General features: G+C 42.7%; 1 protein-coding gene and 1 long non-coding RNA gene across 4 annotated transcripts in view; one reads left to right on the top strand and one right to left on the bottom strand.

Moving 5' to 3' along the window:
* The window catches only part of UNC5D (unc-5 netrin receptor D), an 868,705-nt gene that overhangs the window by 671,249 nt on the left and 176,928 nt on the right, over positions 1-20,528 (bottom strand). The window lies entirely within an intron of this gene.
* The window catches only part of LOC137561153 (uncharacterized), a 62,665-nt gene that overhangs the window by 9,999 nt on the left and 32,138 nt on the right, over positions 1-20,528 (top strand). Inside the window, exon 3 of one of the 3 annotated variants that reach the window (XR_011029887.1) lies at positions 7,729-7,924. The exons of the other annotated variants lie outside the window; for them this stretch is intronic. This is a non-coding gene — a long non-coding RNA (uncharacterized lncRNA). Of the gene's footprint in view, positions 1-7,728; positions 7,925-20,528 lie in introns of those variants that run through there. 3 annotated transcript variants of the gene reach the window in all.

The raw sequence follows: 20,528 nt of genomic DNA, 5'->3' as shown, positions 1-20,528 counted from the left end.
CCTCACATCATACAATAATTTATACAAATAACTTTGTCCACTATACTCTGTCACTATCTTCTTCCAATTAGTCTATCTGAATTAGTCTGCCTAGCCTACAAATCTGTCCTAAAAACCCGCCCAACCTACATTTCCGATCTTACTCAGAGATACACACCAAGCCGCTTACTCCACTCCTCCAATGAACATCGCCTGACTGCCCCCCCCCACATCACCCAGTCCCATGCACGCCTCCATGACTTCTCAAGAGCTACTTCAACACTATGGAACTCTCTACCTCCCCCCATTAGGGTTGCCCCCTCCTTACAGCTTCAAGAAGGCCCTCAAAATGCACCATTTCACTCTGGCCTATCCCCCTAACTGGTGCTCTAAACCCCCAGCTGAACTCTGGTCCTCTACCTTTCGTGTCCCTACCTCTTCTCTAGATTGCAAGCCTTCTTGCAGGGTCCTCCTCCTTGTGTCTCCTACCTGATCATGCACCTCCATTAATGTTCACCCATCCTATGGATCTGAGTGAACGCTTGAGTGAACTAGACTTGCCTAATCTCCATGCTCCCATCCAGTGACTGACTAAGCATTACCTTGTACTCATACTGTGCTGCGTGATCTGGTTTGCATGTATTCCTTTATTGTATTATTGCTGTGTGTCACTCCTAAGTATTGTCTGTAATTTTAACTAATGTCCAGCGCTGCGTAAATACGTTGGTGCTTTATAAATACAATAAATCAATAAATTAGTCCTCACCCATTCACCTCAACAAACACCTTCTCACTCTCACAGACCCAATCTATCTCCATCTGAACCCTGTGCACCTGTGCTGCTAAATCCTTGCTAAAAATTAAATTCTTGCTAAACATTTGCAGAAACATTAAGGGCTCTTTTCTACTAGCAATCGCACAAGAAAATCATAAATGCAAGCAATTGCGAGTTTTCATCAATTTTGTTTTGCAATTGCAATTTTGCATTTAACATTCAACACTGTTGCACAATCACTTCAAAATTTGTTCCAAAAAGTGATTGCAATTTACAGAAAATCAAATCGCTACAGTGGATTCCTATGTTAAAGTAGCAACCCTAGCGATTTAAAAATCACTAGCGACTTGCGATATTAAGCAAATCGCTCTTGGTGGAAAATGGCCCTTATAAGTGTTGCACAACTATTTTTACCAATAAATGTCATGCAATGGTGCCCCCTTGGTCTTAAAAGGTTCTCCAGGTCTAAGCCTGGAATGACTGTGCCCAGAAACAGCTGGAATTGTGTGTGTCCACAGGTTTCATATAAGTTTGCGCCAAGGTACCCTTAAAGAGAGTCTGAAGCCCCTAAAATACCTCTTTACTATAGGGTTTTTTCTTTGGTGATTCTTGTAAGGGCCAAGAATACCTAGGAGAGAAGTAAGGAGAGACTGGGAGCCCAAACTTCACATGATACTCCATAATGTCTCTTGTTGGCCAACCTTAACTGATATGTTGATTATACCTCACTGTATGACGCTCACTATATGCTAACTCTGGATATGAAACTTGCTGAAAATGTATCGCTTTCTACTGAACATTTGTGTTGTATGTTGTGGTCACAGCTTACGCTTTCAATAAAAACAGGATCTCGGAAACCGGATTTCTGCAGAAATACTTTATTACAGCAATTTGAGAATTTTAGGCCAATCACAGAACTCGGAAACAATGGACTAATCAATAGACTAATCAGAGAAGGCAGAAACAACATTTTGCCAATCAGAGAATGCAAAAATGACCCAAAAAACAGTACTCAGAAATTGGAAATCCGAACTTGGAAATCGGATTTCTGCTGAAATACTGCATTACCACAATATCACAACTCGGTAATTTTAGCCCCATCATGGAACTCAGAAGCAATGGACCAATCAGAGAATGCAGAGTCAATTTGGAAGTATTTGGCCAATCAGAGAATGCAAAAAAATGACCAAAAAAACCCCACTAATCAGAAATCCGAGCTTTGAAATCGGAAACCGATCGGAAATCTGCAGAATCGGCAATCGGCATAGGCGGCAATCGGGAATTTCTGTGGAATCGGAAATTGACATTTCCGACCATCCCTGAGTATATGTTGTTTTTTGTTGTTGTTGTTGTTTTTTGGGTATTTTTTTTCAGCTTAACATTAGCTTTAACCAGAATAAATCAATGAAAAATGTCCATCTACCTGCTTTGAAGATAGAACTCTGATCCTTTTTCAGTACGCATTTCCTTTAAACATCTGCAAAGTACTATGTAATGTGCCACATAATTAGAAGTAATCATGTCACTCATTCCCAATAGTAGAAAGACACTTCACTATTGCGTAGATGCGTTTTACTTTTTTCTTCCTAATAGGTTTGCTTCCCTCTATAAATTGACTAAATTGACTGGTGATTTCATGACTTAATTGACAGCCACACACCTCTTATTGTAGCTTAAAGTAAGTGAATCATTCTTCGTATTAGTAGTGAAATCAGCTAAATTATGACTCATGCTCCTACCGTAAAATTAACCAGTTGCATTAAAGAAAAATATTAAAATCTGACTGATTAAATCAGTTTCCCCTTGCTGTGTGAGAGTACTATAATGGAGACCATGGTTCAATGCGGAACTCCAGACGAGGTCTTAAATATACCATCTAACAGCTTACTAAGCAAGGTGTCCAGATGTTACTTTCCTTGTGTGAAAGGCAGAAGCTAAAAATCCTGTTCTACATTTTTCGTCAACCAGCCAAGATTAAAGTGGTATAAACTCAGCATTTCCTCTGTGTTCTGAAAGATTATTTACAGCATAAATCTACTACCACAAAAAAAAAAATGCAGCAGAACAGCATTCAAACAGTGAAACACAGCATTTTGTTCTTTAGTAGAAAGCTCCTAAAAGCTTCTGGTTGCATCTGAAGAGGTGATGACATTCTATTTTGTTTACATTCCTCTGTAAACCTCTTAGTATGTAGCCAGCAGCCTGCTGAAATGGAACTGCACTGAGCTAAGAAGCAGAGAAAGCTGAAAGATGATCACTAGATTTATTTTAATATATAAATACAGCAGCTATGGATGAAATGCAATGGCAGCTGTCAGAGCAGATGCACAGTACTTTGGCAATTTGAAAACAGGCTATATTACTAGTGCACAAAATGCAAACATGGGGCTCGATTCACAAAGCGGTGCTAACCCAGTTAGAGACTTTAGGCGTGATAACCATTGCACCACACTGGTGAAAAGCCAGTTTAGGCGTGATAAGTTTAGGCGTGATAAGTTTAGGCGTGATAAGTTTAGATAAGTTTAGATCGCGCGCAAAAGTCCCGCATGCAAAGCAGTGCCATTAAACTCTATGTGAAGTGCACCAGACTTTGCTAGCGCAAAACTTTTGATCAGCTGTAACTCGGTATACAGAGGCGCCAGAGTAGAGTAAAAAGTTTTAAAAACCGCTTAAAAGGAGAGGGGGATGTTAAGGTGGACTCACCTCCCTCTTACAAAAAAAGAAAACTCACTTGAGTCTCAATAAAACAGAATTGTCAAATGATTTATTCAACTCCACAAATGCAACGCGTTTCGCTGGCGTGACCCCGCTTCCTCAGGCAAAAATGGGAGCACAACTCAGTGGGTCAAGCAATAGGTTTAAGCCGCTCAAACCTATTGCTTGAACCACTGAGTTGTGCTCCCATTTTTGCCTGAGAAAGCGGGGTCACGCCCGCGAAACGCGTTGCATTTGTGGAGTTGAATAAATCATTTGACAATTCTGTTTTATTGAGACTCAAGTGAGTTTTCTTTTTTTGTAAGAGGGAGGTGAGTCCACCTTAACATCCCCCTCTCCTTTTAAGCGGTTTTTAAAACTTTTTACTCTACTCTGGCGCCTCTGTACACCGAGTTTTTGCTGATCTTCTAGTCCACCCTGGGTGGAAGGGTGCATCCCCATCTACTATCTACAGAGAGCGACTTCTTAACCTGAGTGGGGTCAGGTCCTAATGCTCCCCACCTGCATTTAAAGTGGTTGCCTATGGGTAACCCGTGTTTGTGAGTAGATATATATATATATATATATATATATATATATACATAAAATTGTATTGAACTCTTCATTTTACCTGACAATACTGCACCATATTGGGCTCTCGATTCTCTTCCTGTTTTTAAGCATTTTGATCAGCTGTGCACTGCGGTGCTAACCCAGTTGGTGCTACAGTTATCATGCCTAAACTTATCACGCCTAAACTTATCACACCTAAACTGAGTTTAGGAATGATAAAGGGCTTTTTACCAGCGTGCTAACTGTTAGCACCGCTTTGTGAATCAAGCCCATGGTATCTGAATGGGTAATGAAAAGTAGGAAAACATACAGTATTTTTATTGAATGTTATGTCAGAGTTTTATCGCGCTTTAATGTGTGCCTCACTCAGCCGCATTAGCTTCAATTCACTGACATGTTTGGTAAAAAAAAACAATAAGTCTTTAAAATACTGCATTTGGTATTTTAGACTTTTCTTTGTAATGTACCAAAAAAACTTGGTTTCAATTCACTAAGACCTGTTCGGTAAGAAGTAGAAGTCTAACCAGCTGTGGAGTAGGTCTCTGCAGCAAGCTATGTTCTGCTATGGTGATGTTCTCCCACTTCTGGCCAGAGATGTGCTGATTCTTTTGGTGCAAGTAGTCTGCCAAACACATGAGCCATTCTTTTACAAGTTGCTGATTCTGTTCTGTGACTGCATAGAAGAGTAAAAGGCATCCCCTGTAGCGGCATAGCAATAGGGGGTGCAGAGGTTGCGACTGCATCTGCGCTCTTGGGCCAAAGGGGCCCTCCCTCAAATGCAGTATTCACTCTTTATTGGTCCTATGCTGATAATACTCACTTCTATAGATGCGTTGAATAGTAGTAATCATTAACACTCTGTTCCCCATCCCCTTCTTGCACCTCTGAGACTGTGGTTGTCCTTGATTGGTTTTGGTATGCCTTATCAGTTGTTATGTATATAGCACTTGGGGGGCCCAATGTAAAACTTGCATCGGGGCCCAACGCTTCTTAAAAAAACTCTGTAACAAATTTTTAAGCCTTATTTCTTCTACCCTATAAGTTCCTATACCTGTTCTAATGTGGTCTGTGTTACTGCAGCCTTTTCTAGTTGCACAGTGTCTGTCTTCTCTCTTCTGTCAGCTCTGTCGGCTGAGGCTGGAATGTGTGGAATGTGCTGCACTGCTAGTCATTGGCAGAAGCTATACACATCCTCTCCAAGCTCTGTATGAATCAGAGACTGAGCTACTTTCAAGCCTATCACACTCTAGTTAGAAACCATGTCTTTTGTTTGTAAACACTGCCTAAAAATGGCAATTACAAGCCAGGATTGCAGCAGGGAGTGGCAGAAACAGCACAGAGGGGCCCAGGAGAACATAATGAATAGAATGGTATGCTTTTTATTGTAAGAATTTTAGAGTACAAATTATCTTTAAGCTACGCCACTGATCCCCTGTGTCTCTTTAGTTCTACATGCCACCTCTAGTCCTTCTGATTCTCTGTATCAGTATTTCCCTATTCACATCTAAAGGATTACAAGGCTAACCACTATAAATAATCCCTGCATCCCTGCACCTGCATCTTATGTTCTGTTTATTTTGTTATGTCCAGCCTGGCAGTACATCGGTACCAATAAGGTGAGTAGTAGGTAGGGGTGGCTCCTCCTATTGGCTGACTCCTTTACCTCTCCATTTTACTGAATGGCTGCTACTGCCAGCTCCAGGCTGGAGCTAAAATACCAGGCATCTCACTTGTTTTACCAAATGCTCTAATCTTAGCGAACTGACATTTATTTAGGTATTTACCACACAAATTGGTAATTTACCTCATTATAGTCGGTAAATGTACTTTTCCATGTGGTAACATCCTTAGTTAGTTGACATTTGACAAGATGTTTGGTAAAATCAGCTGTTTTCTGCTTTGTCAAATGTGGTATTGCTTCGGGAAATGAAGCAAAGTGCTGTTCAGAGTAGAAGTGGGTAGGGCATTGAGGGATGCCTGAAGGGACCACAGTAAGTTGTGCAATGTATGTTCCCCATGACCAATAGCATTCAGCGCTTATGATGTAAGCAGAGTGCAAGAATCACAAGTGGATGGTTTTAACTTAATAAGTAAACAAGAATGGCAAGAGTCTGCACTTATTGTAGTGACAATTTACTTTAAAAAATAATATTAAAACCAATGTTTAAGGGCCCAATAGGTCCCTTCATCAGGGTAATACACGTAATTTCCCCATGCATAAATGTAAGTTTCATCATCATTCTTTTGAATAAGTTGTCATTATAAGGCATACTTATTATAACAAGGCCGGGGAGATGGGCACAGGGTGAGCTGAATGACAGCTCACCCTGATGCCGCTCAAATTCCGGGTGGCATTAAAAAATATTCTCCCTCTAAGTTGTAGAAACTTGAAAAGGAGAAGTAATTTAGTGTCCGGCAATCCTGAATTACCCATGTGCAGAGTGCGCACTATAGCATTGGTGCTACAGAGGTGCCCAGCTTCAGCGTTAAGCATCGAGTGCCGGAATGACCTGCTTCAAGGATAAGGAAGGTGGAATGTTACCAATGCTAATCAGAAAACCTGCACAGCCAGTACTCACTTTGCTGGCAGAAAGGCTGAGCTGTGCATGTGCCTGTCTCTGGCATTGCAGCCAAGGTATATATATACATACATACACACACACACACACACACACACACACAAACACACACACATATACACACACTAGCAGAGATGCTTAGAGCCTCCATTTTCCTCTCCTCTGGAAGAACATTACCTATTCTCTACAAGGCAAGAAAACACGGGGGTGATTAAGAAACAAGCATTCTCCTGCAGCCATGGCAATTGATGTTGGGCAATTTATCGTAGGCGCTTTGAGGCCAGCTCGACCCGTCCACTCTATAATCAAAGCCCGACGCAAACTACCAAAGCCATGCTTTACCGACTTTTTATTCCAGATTATACACAGGAACATCACCTAATAAATACAGTTAGAGCAAGTAAAAGTAAATCCCTGCAAAGCAAAAAGCTGAAGTAAAGTGGCTGTGAAAAGCCATTACCTTATAACAAGACAAAATTACAACCTGTGTGCTCACAGTCGTGATTGAAAGGCACAAGCAGCATAACCACAATCATTTCAAATCATTTCCTAGATCTGTACCTATATATACACGTCACACATGTTGTTTATATACAATGTTGTGGAAGAAATCCCATTTCCTGTCATTACCTGCCTATGGAACTGTACTCTAATTAGTTTTTGAATTTGCATTTAAATGCCAAGATAAAGATTAGGAGCAATTTTGTGCAAAATTAAATTATCTGCAAAAACTGGCATTTCATTTTCACAATATGTTGTTCTAAACAGCAAGAGAAATACACATCAGAACGGAGACTGTGATAGTCTGATCCATGCAGACTGTGTCAATTAGGCGTGGGGGTCTGTAGAAATGTTCCTGGGGGGTTAGAGTTATTAATGATATGACCGACAATTTTTTAAAAATAATTATTTAGTATTTATATAGCGACTACATCTTCTGCAGAGCTGTACAGAGTATATTGTCTCGTCAGTAACTGTCCCTCAGAGGAGCTCACAATCTAATCCCTACCATAGTCATTTGTCCATGTATGTATCGTGTAGTGTATTTTAGGGGGAAGTTATTTGATTAATAATTAAATAAATAAGTTAATTAATTAATTAACTTATCTGTATGTTTTTGGGATGCAGGAGGAAACCAGAGTGCCCGGAGGAAACCCATGCAGACACGGGAGAATATACAAACTGTGCAGATAGTGCCCTGGCTGGAATTTGTCTAAAAAAAAGCATTGCACCCAGGAGACTTTGGTGGAGAGAGTGGTTAATTTGGGAGCTGGCACTCTCTGATGCTGGTATCAGTTGCCTGTACAATAAAATTCCACTATTATTGCAGCAGGAAATGGACTTAATGGTAGAGTAGGTATTTGAATTCAGAATATTGAATTCAGAAACCTGAATTCTCCTGAATATCACACTTCAGCACCCGAGCAAGGGGACAGCAACGGGAGTTCACTTAACTGCACTGCACCGTGTGCGTCAGGAAACTCTGATGCTTCCTCCTTCCAAGCTGGAAGGAAGAAGCATAGGAGTCATGTGACACACAAGTAAGTGAACTTGGTTGGGGCTATCTGCGGGGAAACCTGATAGGGAAGTTCCAGTTATGTGATTGGTTGCTGTTTCAACAGTTCTTCAATGACATCACCGTCTAGAAATTTTATGTTTCAGATTGGTTGTAGTAATAACTAGGGCCACACTTTTCAGCCAATTACAGAGCTTCAAGTTCTGTGGCGTGCTGTGATTGGAGAACTGTTTCTCAAAGGAGAACTGTAGTGAGAGTTATATGGATGCTGCCATATTGATTTCCTTTTAAGCAAAAACAGTTGCCTCGCAGCCCTGCTGATATATTTGGCTGCAGAAGTGTTTGAATAACACCAGAAACAGGCATGCCGCTAATCTTGTCATATCTGTCAAAATTGTCAGAAACGCCTGATCTGCTGCATGCTTGTTCAGGGCCTATGGATGAACGTATTAGAGGCAGAGGATTAGAAGAACTGTCAGGCGACTGGTATTGCTTAAAAGGAAATAAATATGGCAGCCTCCATATACCTCTCACTACAGTTCTCCTTTAAGAGGTTTCCTGGTGGGTCACCTCAACCATAATAGTTCTGAAAACTCCCATTGACCCTGCCCATTTGCTCAGGTGCTGAAGTGTGGTGTTCAGGAGAATTCGGCTTTCTGAATTTTAAATCCCGAATTCGAATACCAACACAAATCCTATAGTAGCCAGCCAGACATGTAATTTCAATATTTTAATTGGAAAAAGTACAGATGTGCAATGTGCAACATTTTGAGCACTGCTAGCTAATGCAAATTTACTAACCTGTGAATTAAAAATGGAAAGCTGAATAGGGCTTTCATGTTGGTTGTAATTTTTTTTCCTGTTCAAGTTATGATATAAAAATCAAATACGTAGTTTTGAGAGGCCACAGAACATTTATTTGCAGGAGAATGCCTTCTGCTAAGATGTCCTCTCAGACACTAAGTCATCTATGGCTCGGCAAGTCTCATTATTTATAGATAGCTTGCATTAAGTTTAACTTAGCCAGGATTAGCCTGCAGTGTATTTGCTGGTGTTATTAGAGTTCATTGAAAGTTTCCCCCCAGGGGACATAAAACACCGCCTGCCCGAGCTTGCTGCTTTGTAAAACTGGAAGCAGTAAGCCCAAGAGAGCAATAGTTTGACGACCGTTTCCCACCATCACAAAGCATAATTGAGGGACCTAGCAGTTACATTAATAGCAAGCAATGTCATGCGGCAGAAGGAACACATGTAACAGGAATGAGAACACAGATTACAGTGTCCGCATGTGCCTTTCAGGGATGGAAGCTTCTTATTCCAATTTATTTACTGTAAATCGTATAAGGCCTCAAAGCGGCACGGAATAACCAGTCCAATGTAGCTCTCCTGCTCACAAAGTGCCTCCTGGTTATTCTATATGTTTGCTCCACATACGAGATGAGCAGATGGAAACAGGAAAGCAAGATAATACAAACATTCAAAAATATACAAATATCTGAACTCCGGGTGGCTTTATATATGGATGAACCTTGTAGTGGAGATAGTGCAGATGGAAAATGCTGCATTACAACAACAAGCACAGATAACAGGAAGGTAAATGTTAGGCAAGGCTTAGTCTGTCTATACAGAGCAGTACAGCTTCAGATAATAAAGGCTACGTTAACATTTACATATTTTCATCGTGCAATGCATAATTCATAGCTGAGATTTGGACAGATACCCAAGCTGCATTTAGAAATATATTTAAGCATTGGAAAAGAGTTTTAAATGTGGACCCTCATGCAGATTTCCAATGACATAAAGTGTAACTGAGGCAGATATTACTGAATAAATGGGACGTTCCCTGCACAAGCACAAAACTTTTAGAGCCACTCTCTGTCCCCCCTGGCCTCCACTGTAACCCCAGTCCCCCAGGGCCGGTTCTAGCTACATTGGGGCCCCGGGGCAAAAGTAAACCGGGATCCCCCCTGACACCCCCCCCCCCCCACACACACACACACACACAATTATTACTGATATCTGCTTCTAAGACTCCCTCCCTTCCCCCAGGGAAATAGACTAGCCTGATGTGCCCCCTCCCTCCTCACAGTGACCTAGCCTAGCCTGATGTGCCCTTTTGCACCCCACTAAATAGTGTGGTTCCTGGCTCCCCCCTGCTGCAGTGTAACGGAGGCAGTGGGAGAGACACACACTCACCTCCTCCAAGCGCCAGGGGGCTCGGTACAGACAGCCTCCGGCACAGTATCTCACAAAGAAACCAAAACGGTGCTTTATTGTATCAAACGGGAAAAAATAAACAGTGCAGCAAAAAAAAAGCATTGCGGACGGACCCCCTGGAAACCCAATCATGTAATTCATTGCACTTTCTTTTGATATATGTAAATTAACACTAACATTAGTCGGCTCTGTTATTGTACGAATTCGGCCTGAAGTCGTCAGGGCTGCTCGCTGCTTGACCGATACGCGCCATCATGCCGGCCGGGTACGCATAATCACGCCAGCATGAGAGTCCTGCACATGCGTGGTTCAATATTAGAGAACCGTGCATGCGCAGTACTCTCACACCAGCTGGCGTGATGACGCGTAGCTGGCTGGGTGATGACATATCAACCAAGTAGGTACCGGGAAGCAGTCCTGATGACTTCAGGCCGAAGTCGTGCAAGAACGGAGCCGAAATTTTGGACCTGGAAGGGAGCCAGGAGGACGCCGGGGGACCTCTCCACCTATGGTGGGCTGGAGGAAGCCTCAGATAAATAGAAATTTTGATTTTAGAATCAATTATCTCAAAAACTATAAGGTCTTTTTGATTGTATTTCCTCTTGTACCCACTGTCCTCCTCCACATACCCTGAAAATGTGGTGTTTCTAGCACATAAAGGGGCTTTGCTATTAATCACTAAAGTCGGCGGCTGTTTGCCTGACATTAAAGTCAATGTAGAAAACGTGAACGCAAACTTTAAAAAAAAAAAAAAAATTGTGTTTGCCTTGTTCGCTGCAAAACTGTTTGCTAGCAAACTGTTCGAGCCATCTCTACTGAGCAGTTACCAAGCAGCAGCAAGCAGTTGCCAGGCAAGAGCAAGCAGTTGCTAGGCAGCAGCAAGCAGTTGCCAGGCAGCAGCAAGCAGTTTTGAGAGTTCGACAGTCTTTTCACTGCCTATTAACTGCATGTGGAAAAGGGCCCTAAGTGGTGTCTCACTACTCAGTTTGTCACTATATTACATAAGACATAAAAACTCTGAAAGTGCTGCTCATGCAGCAGTATCTGCATGTGTAATTAGGAAATATGTCAACTCCTTTTATAATATAATTACGCACTTACTCAGGAACAAGATTTTAAAATGTTAAAACACATTAAAAAGATTAATTACACTAAGCTGATCAATTACACTAAGCTGATCAATTTATGATGCATATCAAAAAAAAAAAAAAAAACATTACCCGTATCACAGCTTTCTTTGAATTCAAAGGATTGTAATTTACTCTTACATTCTGAAATGCAAACAATAAATAGCAACAGCTTGGATATTAGTTGCCAGTTAAAGAGGTACTGCAGGATCAAGAGAGGGAGCAGAGCAGCATGCATCGGAAACAACTTACAAGAGCTCCTGGCGCTACTCCTTTTCACTTCTACAGCTGCCAGTGCTCTGCTACTCTTGTTGCTTACAAGGGTCACCTGCAGGGCCGGGCCAAGGCAGAAGTGAGAGAGGCTCCAGCCTCAGGGCACAGTGTAGCAGGGGGCGCACAACTCACTCAGCTATCATTCCCCTTTTGTGTTTGAAGCAGAGAGAAATTAAAAAAAGGGGATAAACGGTAGTGACTGCAAGCCAGATAAATAGAGATTAACGTGTTGGAGGCTCTGGGGCACCTCTTAGTCTAATAGCAATCAGTGTGTGATGGCTGGGGTGGGAAGGATGGGGGGGGCACTTTGGTGTCTCTGCCTTGGGTGCTGGAGGACCTTGTCCCAGCTCTGGTCACCTGACTCACATCACATTGATTTTTGATTGCATTTTCGCTAAAAAGTAGAATTTAACATTATTTTCAGGAAAATTAGTAAGAAAAGAATATTGGCTTTTGGCTCATCACTAATTACAATCCCCCCTGTGCTGGATAACTGTTTTTACTATAATAACTGGCTTACAGCATGTTTTCCATAGCTTTGGTACCCTGGCCAGCGGTGTGGATATCTCCATGTGGGGATTGGTACGTAGTGGGTAAAACCATTGTGGTGGCTGCAGACAAATGTAATGGAACTCTGCCTTCCACAGAATATGTGGAGGTATCCTGAGTTTCTATGACTTTGCTGGCCGGGGCTTTCCAGGAGCCAAGGAGGGTTGTGGAGAGACGAGTTGCTGTAGGTCACATGTAGGTCACATGTACATATCCTTATTGGATCAAGTTCATTTTTTCATGTTTTTTCTGAAAATTATTTAACCCCCTTGCCGTTACAATTCCTGCGGCAAGGGGGAAGCGCAGCACTTTTTTTTAATCTTTTTTTTTAAATCATGTAGCGAGCCCAGGGCTCGCTACATGATAGCCGCTGACAAGCGGCATCCCCCTATCCACTCTGATCGCCTTCGGCGATCAGAGTAAGCAGGAAATCCCGTTTAGAACGAGATTTGCTGCTGGGCTTCACCGATCGCCATGGCGACGGGGCGGGATGACGTCACCGACGTCATGGACGTCAGGACGTCATAGGGAATGCCGATCCACCCCTCAGCGCTGCCTGGCCCTGATTGGCCAGGCTGCGCAGGGGTCTGGGGGGGAGGCGGCTTGGCGCGGCAGATTGCGGATGATCGGCGGCGAGTGGCCGCGATCGGAAGTTACAAGCAGCTAGCAAAGTGCTAGCTGCTTGTAACAGAAAAAAAAATTATGCAAATCGGCCCAGCGGGGCCTGAGAAATCCTCCTGCGCAGGTTACCCCGAGCTGAGCTCGGGATAACCAGCAAGGAGGTTAATGGTAACACACAACTGAGTGCTCCATTTTGTCTATTAAAAATGCATGTGTCCACACACATATTGGATGCATGCTTGTTTTATATCACTGTCACAGTAGGTATTATCAATAAAACTGCTCTGATCTGGACCTCTTACCGACAGGTTTCAAACCAGCCCATCTCTTCAAGGAGGCTGCTCAAGGTTTTCTCTTTGCTTTTCAAAAGCATTGCCTGTCAAAAACTACAAAGATGCCAGCTGGCCTCCCTACTTGCTGCACGCTATTCTAGCAGCTGGACTGCGCCGCTCCATTAAAAGGAATGATTTTGAAACTAAAGGAAATCTTTAGAGTCCCCCGTGAGGACTGGAGATGTCACTATGCCAGTCACTAGAGGTGCTCAGCCTCAATAACTCTCTATATATGTATCTGCTGCTTTGTCTCTGTGTGCATTGTCCTGCCTACTGGAAATGAAACATTGACAGTGCCTTTACTCTGGGACAAATGTATGTATGTATATTTATGTTTTTAAAATTTGACAGTTCTAAAGTTTCCCTTTAAATAACTAACAGTTATTTCCCTTCCATGGGAACAATGGGGAAAAATAGGGGTTGCAGAGGTCTCGACCGCACCTAGGCCCTTGTGCCAGAGGGAAATTGTAGTGAAGGGCCCTCCCTCAACTGCAGTATTAGCACTCTATTGGTCCTGTGCTGGTAATAATCACTTCTATAGATGCTTTGAATGATAATAATTTATTAACAAGCTGTTCCCCATCCCCTTCTTGCATCTCTGACGCTGTGGATGTTCTTGGCAGGTTTTGGTGCGCCGTATGAATTGTTATGTATAGAGCAGTGGCGTAGCAATATGGGGTGCAGAGGTAGCAACCGCATCGGGGGCCCTTGGGCTAGAGGGGCCCACTTCTCATACACAGAGGGAAATTGTAGTGTAGGACCCGCCCTCAACTGCAGTATTAGCTCTTTATTGGTCCTATGCTGATAATATTCACTTCTATAGTTTATTTCAATAGTAGCAATTATTAACAAACTGTTCCCCATCCCCTTCTTGCACCTCTGACAATGTGGTTGTCCTTGGCAGGTTTTTGTGTGTTCTATCAATTGTTATCTATGTAGCATGTTTGGGGGGCCCCATGACTAAACTTACACTGGGGCCCACGGCTTCTTAGCTACACCACTAGTACAGAGTGCTGGGGGGGGGGGGGATGTAAAACTTGCACCGGGGCCCATAGCTCCTTGGCTATGTCACTGCATGGAACATTTGCTTATGCTTCTGCAAGTCTGCTCTTGTACATATTTTCTTTTTAATCCATGTGTATTTTGCAGCAAGGGTTAAATTAGTGTATTAAAGAATCCCCTCTCAAGTAATTACATTTTATTCCCTGCAATGACTGCTTCAATTTAACCGCTCTCCTGTCACTTTTCACATTCCGTCTCAGCACAGAGGCGGCTTGGCAGAAATACGGCAGCACAATTAGTTAGATGCGATATTAAAGATTCAATGGAAATTAAATATTAAAAAGTTATTCCGCTGATCCATGCACAGATCAAATCCATCTGTTGCTATAAACTCAAATACTGCCATATGCCAGCTCAGATGACTGCGCCATCTTCATCATTATCTTACACACAGTGTGTATAGGAATACATATTTACAGCGGCAGTTATGCGGTAATGCCATCCCCGCTGTCAGGAAAATGCTATGGTGATGTGTAATTCAATGTTCCATGGCGCAAACATCTCTACATCCTTAATTGAAGCTTTATAAAAAAAATATATAGAGAGATCAACTAAACATCACATGTTGTTGTGCCTCAAGATGCTAGGTCAAGATTATTAAATCTTCAGTAATCTTTAGTGATGCAAAACAGCAGACATATCCAACGTGACGTCTACAGCATAACTTCAGAGAAAAATATGAATATAGCACCTGGGGGGTGATTCACTAAAGAACGATAATATTAACGCGTGCAGATAGCGCACATTAAGATTACTGGCATTTACCTCCCTGACAATATGATTATTTCTGGACTTTAGGGTCTAAATGCGGTGCAATTTTTTTGCACACTTTCAGACCCTAAGGCTGGATCCACAATATAAGCGCTTGTGATTGCTGACAGCTGAGCTCTTGTTGAGCAATTTTTCCCATTCACTTTCATTAAAATCACGGTAAAACTCACATGAAATCTTTATTTTATGTATGTTGTGTATTTTATGTGATTTTTGCGTGATTTTTACTGTTAATGAAAGTGAATGGGAAAAAGCGCTCAGTACGCGCTCAGCAAGCGCTGTACTACACATACAATTCATTGTATCATAAGTTGTTGTTTTTTTTTCCCGATTCGGTTTCACTTCAAGCTGATAATTAAATTTTACATGTTTCAGGTTTGCTCCGATCCCATGTTTTTAATCCACTGTGTGTAGTTTTAACACTAGAATACACAGATTTGCCCAAAGCAAATCATAGTTTGAGGCAGGGGACATACTTGACTGTTTTTGTGCGCGTATTCTGCACAGAAAAATGGAGAACTCAATGGGCTGGTTCAAACTCTATGCATTTTTTCATGCACAGAAAAAAACGAACAAATACATTTTGTCAGTTTTCTGTATGATAGCATTAGCTGCTGTGAAAAAAAGTGTGTTTTTCTGCATACAAACAGACATGGGGCTCGTTTCACAAAGCTGTGATAAATGATTAGAGTTGGGCCGAACCTCCGATTTTAGGTTCGCGAACCGGGTTCGCGAACTTTCGCGGAAGGTTCGGTTCGCGTTAAAGTTCGCGAACCGCAATAGACTTCAATGGGGATGCGAACTTTGAAAAAAAAAAAAATTATGCTGGCCACAAAAGTGATGGAAAAGATGTTTCAAGGGGTCTAACACCTGGAGGGGGGCATGGCGGAGTGGGATACACGCCAAAAGTCACCGGGAAAAATCTGGATTTGACGCAAAGCAGCGTTTTAAGGGCAGAAATCACATTGAATGCTAAATGACAGGCCTAAAGTGCTTTAAAACATCTTGCATGTGTATACATCAATCAGGGAGTGTAATTAAGGTACTGCTTCACACTGACACACCAAACTCCACTGAACAGAACAGGTATGCAGTGGCGGGTTCACTGAACAGAACAGGTATGCAGTGGCGGGTCCACTGAACAGGTATACAGTGGCGGGTCCACTGAACAGAACAGGTATGCAGTGGCGGGTTCACTAAACAGGTATACAGTGGCGGGTCCACTGAACAGAACAGGTATGCAGTGGCGGGTCCACTGAACAGGTATACAGTGGCGGGTCCACTGAACAGAACAGGTATGCAGTGGCGGGTTCACTAAACAGGTATACAGTGGCGGGTCCACTGAACAGAACAGGTATGCAGTGGTGGGTTCACAGAACAGGTATGCAGTGGCAGGATCAATGAACAGGTATGCAGTGGCAGGATCAATGAACAGGTATGCAGTGGCAGGATCACTGAACAGGTATGCAGTGGCAGGATCAATGAACAGGTATGCAGTGGCAGGATCAATGAACAGGTATGCAGTGGCAGGATCAATGAACAGGTATGCAGTGGCAGGATCAATGAACAGGTATGCAGTGGCAGGATCAATGAACAGGTATGCAGTGGCAGGATCAATGAACAGGTATGCAGTGGCAGGATCACTGAACAGGTATGCAGTGGCAGGATCAATGAACAGGTATGCAGTGGCAGGATCAATGAACAGGTATGCAGCCAGGGACAAGCTAAGGCTAACTAATCTTTCCCTATGAGAGACTGCAGTAGCTCGCCCTACTCTAACTAATGCAGGCACACGAGTGGCCACGGCCGCCGCTGCCTGCCTATATAAGGGGGGGTGGGGCTCCAGGGGCTAGTGTAGCCTAATTGGCTACACTGGGCCTGCTGACTGTGATGTAGAGGGTCAAAGTTGACCCTCAGTGCATTATGGGGCGAACCGCAATGGGGCGAACTTTTCCGCAATAAAGTTCGCGTGCGGTACCCGCACGCGAACCACCTAGGTTCGCGCGAACCAGGTTCGCCGGCGAACCGTTCGGCCCAACTCTATAAATGATATCACGGCTGTGATATGCTTAGCGTACGGGTTAGCGCGGGTACAGGTTTGCGCGCATAATAGTAAAGGTTTGCGTGCATTAACTTCCCCGTTCACGTGCTAAAATATGGCATAGCACGTGAAAGGGGAAAGTTAATGCGTGCAAACCTTTACTATTACGTGTGCAAACCTGTACGCGCGCGAACCCGCACGCTAAGCATATCACGGCCGTGATATAATTTATCACGGCTTTGTGAAACGAGCCCATGGTGCGCAGAACATTTAAGGGGAAAATTGAGTGCCATAAAATAAAAGACAAGTGTGTCCCCTCCTAAAAGAGGAACTCCAGCCTAAACAAACATACTGTTATTAAGTTATATTAGTTATGTTAATTAAAATAGATAAGTAATATAATCTCTTACCCACCTTGTTTTAAAAGAACAGGCAAATGCTTGATTTCATAAGGGCAGCCATCTTTTTGGTTGAAAGGAGGTGACAGGGAGCATGAGACAGTTCCAACTGTCCAGTGTGCTGATCACCCCTCCCAGTTGCTAGGCAACGGGAATAACAACATAGGAAATCCCATCATGCTTTGCACAGCATCAGGGAAAAACTGCCCAGGCAGGTCTCTTTGATGGGTGGAGCTTAGCTAAAAATGATGCGTTGGTAAGAAAAATAAAGTTCAGATGCTGTGAAACTGTTAAAGAAACACTAAGCCTTTTCAGTTCTGCTGAGTAGATTTTTAGTCCGGAGGTTCACTTTAAGACAATCATTTCACTTTCAGGGCAAGAAACAGAAACTGAAACTACTGTGGGGGAAGGTTGTCACAGAAGCCTTGGGCCAGGGTTACACTTAGCAGAATCGCATGAGTTTTCCCCATACCACATGGAAAACTCATTCAGTTCTGCTAAGTGTCACCCTGACCTTAGATATATTTCCATATCGAATAATATAATGATGAAATTGGATGGTATTGGACTTTGAGAGGTCTGTTCCTTTTACTTTAACGTGGGCTTTCACAACGCAATGCTGGTTGGGTAAGCTGGTGGCAATTAACTGCCATTTGAGGCTGTTGGCAAAAACATTGGAAAATGTCCTCCCATTTGAAATTATGACAAAGGGGTCATCATCTGTGACAATATTCATCTTGCACATAGACTGATACATGCCTGCTCTAAAAACCTTCATAAATTGCCCATGTAGTGATATATTTGCAAAGATAAACAAATAAGCCATGACTAGAGGGAAGATGAATCACAATGCTCAGTTGATTACTGTCTGTCAGTTCCCGACACTTCAGACATCACAACATGTACGATGGATCAATTAGCACAATTATTAGTCTTCTTTCCAAATCCTGCACTGAATGTAATTTTCAGCAATGAGGAGACTGAACTGAACTACAGAATGGGCCTGGAAGATATGCAGTAAATGGATGTCTTACATAGATCTTCTTTGAATTTGTCAAAAGGGTGAAATTACTGCTACTAAATACTACAGCTTACTTACCAACAAAGAGGAACTATACATACAATAACAAATACTGCCTTATGAAGTTCAAAGTTTTGCAGAGTCTAGATTGTGATCACTGATTTCCCCTGGTGGGATCAATGCTGCAAAGGACTGGCATTCCTGATCTACATGTGATTGATATTTGGATTGTAAAATAGATCAGAGATGCTATAGTTTCAACAAAGTTTCATTACATCTGATGTTTAGACTATAAAATGAAAAAAAGCCATTATTGAGTGGTACCTTTTCATAGCCTTACCTACAGGTGATTGGTCAGTTTGTTCATAACCCATTGCTAAAATCATTTTCTATACCTAAATGGTCACCAAGTTGGATGCATAGTTCTCCTGAAGTTGTCGGTCAGGATCTGCCATAAAATGACCATCAACAGGTCAATATTTTTAGCAGATTTAACCACTTTAATTAAAGGGACCCGTGCACCAGTATATGAAGAAATATAAAATGAACTTCCCCGTAAAGGAAGTTCATGATAAAGTGTGGCATTGAGGGGATGGCTTGGGGTGACATTACGTATCTTTGGGGGTCTGCTCTTCTTGCCTCCGCTCCATATGGGGTTTGCCATCTTCCCCAGGGAGGGACAGCAGTGACCACTGCTCCTGCTGTGGTGCCACATTCCTCTGACCACTGCAATGCATGCTGGGAAATGTAGTCTGTCAATTGGCATGCAATGTGTTGACCAAGAATGTGCAACCACCAGAAACATGAAGCTGCAGTCGCTCCCTTTGGTAGATGGCAAACTATTTGAAAAAAAAAAAAACTTTGGTAAAATTAGATTACATTCCCTACAAGGGCTAACCTATGTTTAGCAATCAGATCACAACCTGTGAGATATTGGTGCACGTTAAAATGTAGTGTTTTAGGGATTAATTAGGGTTAAAGGAGCTTGATTGCGAAAAATTGTAAAATTTAAAGGGATACTGTAGGGGGGTCAGGGGAAAATGAGTTGAACTTACCCGGGGCTTCTAATGGCCCCCCGCAGACATCCTGTGTTGGCGCAGCCACTCATCGATGCTCCGGCCCCGCCTCCGGTTCACTTCTGGAATATCAGACTTTAAAGTCTGAAAACCACTGTGCCTGCGTTGCCGTGTCCTTGATCCCGCTGATGTCATCAAGAGCGTACAGCGCAGGCCCGGTATGGTCTGTGTCTGCGCAGTACACTCCTGGTGACATCAGCGGGAGTGAGGACATGGCAACGCAGGCGCAGTGGTTTTCTGACTTTAAAGTCGAGAAAATTCCAGAAGTGAACTGGAGGCGGGGCCGAAGCATCGGTGAGTGGCTGCACGGGCACAGGATGTCTGCGGGGGACCATTAGAAGCCCCGGGTAAGTTCAGCTCATTTTCCCCCGACCCCCCTACAGTATCCCTTTAAAATATATGTGTATATACATGTACACCATGTCCATTTGTCACATAGTAAAATGAACTATACATTACTTTCTTTCTATGTCACTTACACTAGGTTGTAAAAATATGACAAGTTTTGGACATGGCCATTTCCTCAAGTATCCTGGCTGATATTAGAAAACTGGGACTTAAAGTGAACCTGAACTCTTGCACGGGACAGAAGGAAAACATAGAAAAATGCACCCTGAATGTATTTAGAGAGTTTAGCCTGTTTAATTTCCCCTCATTTGTATCTAATCACTAGTTGTAATTTGATCTCCCCCTGTGTCACATGACTACCTATGGCAGATAAGCAGATAAGTCCGTTTGAAAGCATAGGCTGTAAACAATATGTCTGCTCCCATGAATCAGGAAATAGAAACTGTGCAAATTTAAGGATTTGTATCAGCTGTAACAAATACATGTTTTTTTTGTTTAAAGGTTATTATGCTGTTGTGTATCTTTAAGAGCGGAGATGAGTTCTGAGTTCAGATTCACTTTAAGTGGCGCAAAGAA

This window comes from Hyperolius riggenbachi, chromosome 3 (assembly GCF_040937935.1).
Source record: "Hyperolius riggenbachi isolate aHypRig1 chromosome 3, aHypRig1.pri, whole genome shotgun sequence".
Taxonomy (NCBI): Eukaryota; Metazoa; Chordata; class Amphibia; order Anura; family Hyperoliidae; genus Hyperolius; species Hyperolius riggenbachi.
Note: the sequence above shows the minus strand (reverse complement) of the source record. Positions and strands in the feature narration are given on the sequence as shown.